The sequence below is a fragment of the Arachis hypogaea genome, chromosome 1 (genome assembly GCF_003086295.3).
Source record: "Arachis hypogaea cultivar Tifrunner chromosome 1, arahy.Tifrunner.gnm2.J5K5, whole genome shotgun sequence".
Taxonomy (NCBI): Eukaryota; Viridiplantae; Streptophyta; class Magnoliopsida; order Fabales; family Fabaceae; genus Arachis; species Arachis hypogaea.
Genome location: NC_092036.1, coordinates 42,834,742 through 42,838,155, shown reverse-complemented (window position 1 = coordinate 42,838,155; position 3,414 = coordinate 42,834,742). Strand labels below are relative to the sequence as shown.

The 3,414-nt window shown below is 37.1% G+C and overlaps 1 non-coding gene across 1 annotated transcript; it reads right to left on the bottom strand.

Moving 5' to 3' along the window:
* Window positions 1–2,976: 2,976 nt before the first annotated feature.
* Window positions 2,977–3,084, bottom strand: LOC112714989 (small nucleolar RNA R71). Its single transcript, XR_003159426.1, has one exon. It is a non-coding gene; the product is annotated as a small nucleolar RNA R71 (small nucleolar RNA).
* Between the last annotated feature and the right edge of the window lie 330 nt (window positions 3,085–3,414).

Sequence of the window (3,414 nt, the reverse complement as noted above, 5' to 3'; positions counted from 1 at the left end):
AAATCATAAAATTGATTCTTGAAGCAAGAAAAGCAGTGAAAAAAAATTGGCACAAAAGAAAAAGAAAAGCAAGCAAAAAAAGCCAATAACCCTTTAAACCAAAAGGCAAGGGTAAAAAGGATTCAAGGCTTTAAGCATTAAGGGATAGGAGGGCCAAAGGAATAAAATCCTGGCCTAAGCGGCTGAATCAAGCTGTCCCTAACCATGTGCTTGTCGCATGCAGGTCCAAGTGAAAAGCTTGCGATTGAGTGGTTAAAGTCGTAATCCAAAGAGTGTGCTTAAGAACTCTGAACACCTATAATTGAGGACTTTAGCAAAGCTGAGTCACAATCTGAAAAGGTTCACCCAGTTATGTGTCTGTGGCATTTATGTAACTGGTGGTAATACTGGAAGGCAAAGTGCTTAGGGCCACGACCAAGACTCATAAAGTAGCTGTGTTCAAGAATCAACATACTAAACTAGGAGAATCAATAACACTATCTGAATTCTGAGTTCCTATGGATGCCAATCATTCTAAACTTCAAAGGATGAAGTGAGATGCCAAAACTGTTGAGAAGCAAAAAGCTACTAGTCCCGCTCATCTAATTAGAATTGAGCTTCATGTAAAACTCTGAGATTGCCTCTTGATCTTCTTGCTATCCTATTTTGTTTATCTAGTTGCTTGGGGACAAGCAACAGTTTAAGTTTGGTGTTGTGATGAACGGATATTTTATACGCTTTTTGGGGGTATTTTCATATAGTTTTTAGTAGGATCTAGCTACTTTTTAGTATACTTTTATTAGTTTTTATGCAAAAATCACATTTCTGGACTTTGCTATGAGTTTGTGTGTTTTTCTATGATTTCAGGTATTTTTTGGCTGAAATTGAGGGACTTGAGCAAAAATCTTATTCAGAGGCTAAAAAAGGACTGCAGATGCTGTTGGATTTTGACCTCCCTGCACTCAAAATGGAACTTTTGGAGCTATAAGAGTCCCAATGACGCGCTCTCAATTGCGTTGGAAAGTAGACATCCAGGGCTTTCCAGCAATATATAATAGTCTATACTTTTTTTGAGTTTAGATGACTCAAACTGGCGTTCAACGCCAGCCTTCTACCCTATTCTGGCGTTAAATGCCAGAAACAGGTTACAAGCTAGAGTCAAACGCCAGAAACAAGTTACAACTTGACGTTTAACTCCAGGAATAGCCTATGAACGTGAAAGCTTCAATGCTCAGCCCCAGCACACACCAAGTTGGCCCGGAAGTGGATTTCTGCACTATCTATCTTACTTTACTCATTTTCTGTAAACCTAGGTTACTAGTTGAGTATAAAAACTACTTTTAGAGATTTATTTTGTACCTCATGATATTTTACATCTGAATGTGTATCTTTGACGGCATGAGTCTCTAAACCCCATGGTTGGGGGTGAGGAGCTTGATGATTAGATTTTTGATGGTATAAAATTTCACAAATGAATTCTCGTTGCAAGTATAGTTTCTAAACCAATCAATAATCCTTTCATACAAAAAGTTGTTTGTCACTAGTACAAACCCCTAAAATTTATAAACTGAAGTATTGAACCTCGGGTCGTTCTCCCTAGGAATTACAATAAAGTGTCTTGTTATTGGTTGTGAGTTATTTTGGGGTTTTTGAGATTTTAGACAAGAAATATAAATGGCAAAGGAAATAAACTAACAACTAACAAAGCTCTTGGCAAGATATGAGTACTAGAAGTCCTATCCTAGTTATCCTCCTCAATTGTGATAACAAATTGTCCATTACTCCCACTTAGTTAACCTCTAACCATGGAGGAAAGTCGGTGGATGAATCAATTTGATTCCTTAAGTCCTAATCAACTCCTAAAGGAAAGACTAGCTTTAGAGGCATTCAAATCAATTAGCAACTTCTAATTATCAATCAACAAAGGAATTAGATAATAGGCCAAGAGGAACAAAACCTACACTAAAATCCAACCAAGCATTTCATCAAACACTTGGAAGGCACAAAAGAAAAGCATAGTAAATTGACAACAAGAATGAAATCTAACAACAGTTATTGAAAGGAATTAACAACAACAATTAAAAGAAACACATTTATTATGAATTACCTTGAATTGAATGCAAAGAAAAGTAGAAGAAGCAAGAGTAGATCTACAACAAAGTATAAGAACAACATAAAGGAAATTACAACAAAAGAATGGAAGAATGATGAATGTAACAACAAAGAATTGAGAGGTAGAAGAAGATGAAAGCATGAATTAAAATCTAGATCTAAGATTATTGAACTAAACCTAATCCTAATTCTAGAGAGAAGTGAGAGCTACTCTCTCTCTCTGTGTTCGAATTCTTCATCTCCTCTCTCTTCTCATTCTTCTATTCTTCTATTCTTATACTCACATAAAGGAATCTCTATACTGTGATATAGAGGACTCCACTACTCCCTTTGTTCTCTTCTTTTTCATATGAGTAGGAACAAGGATAAGGACATTCTTGTTGAAGCTGATCCTGAACCTGAAAGGACTCTGAAGAGGAAGCTAAAGCACAAAACTTCAGAGAAGACCTTACAGAAAATTTCAAAAAAAAAAAAGCAGACATGGCAGCCGAACCCAACAAGAATGCTAGAGATGCAAGGAAGATGCTTGGTGACTATACTGCACCAACTTCCAACTTCTATGGAAGAAGCATCTCAATTCCTGCCATTGGAGCAAACAACTTTGAGCTTAAGCCTCAATTAGTTTCTCTAATGCAGCAGAATTGCAAGTTTCATGGACTTCCATTGGAAGATCCTCATCAGTTCTTAGCTGAATTCTTGCAGATTTGTAATACTGTTAAGACCAATGGGGTTGATCCCAAGGTCTACAAACTTATGCTTTTACCCTTTGCTGTAACAGACAGAGCTAGAATATAGTTGGAATCACAACCTAGAGAAAGCCTGAACTCTTGGGAGAAGTTGGTAAGTGCTTTCTTGACCAAATTCTTTCCACCTCAAAAGATGAGCAAGCTTAGAGTGGAAGTCCAAACCTTTAAACAGAAGGAAGGTGAATCTCTCTATGAAGCTTGGGAAAGATACAAGTAATTAACCAAAAAGTGTCCTTCTGACATGCTTCCAGAATGGAGCATCATATGTATATTCTATGATGGTCTGTCTGAATTGTCCAAGATGTCATTGGACCATTCTACTGGTGGATCTCTTCATCTAAAAACACGTGCAGAAGCCCAGGAACTCATTGCGATGGTTGCAAATAACCATTTCATGTACACTTCTAAAAGAAATCCTGTGAATAATGGGATGACTCAAAAGAAAGGAGTTCTTGAAATTGATACTCTGAACGCCATATTGGCTCAGAAAAAAATATTGACTCAGTAAGTCAATATGATTTCTCAAAATCTGACTGGATTGCAAGCTGCATCCGGCAGTACTAAAGAAGCCTCCTCT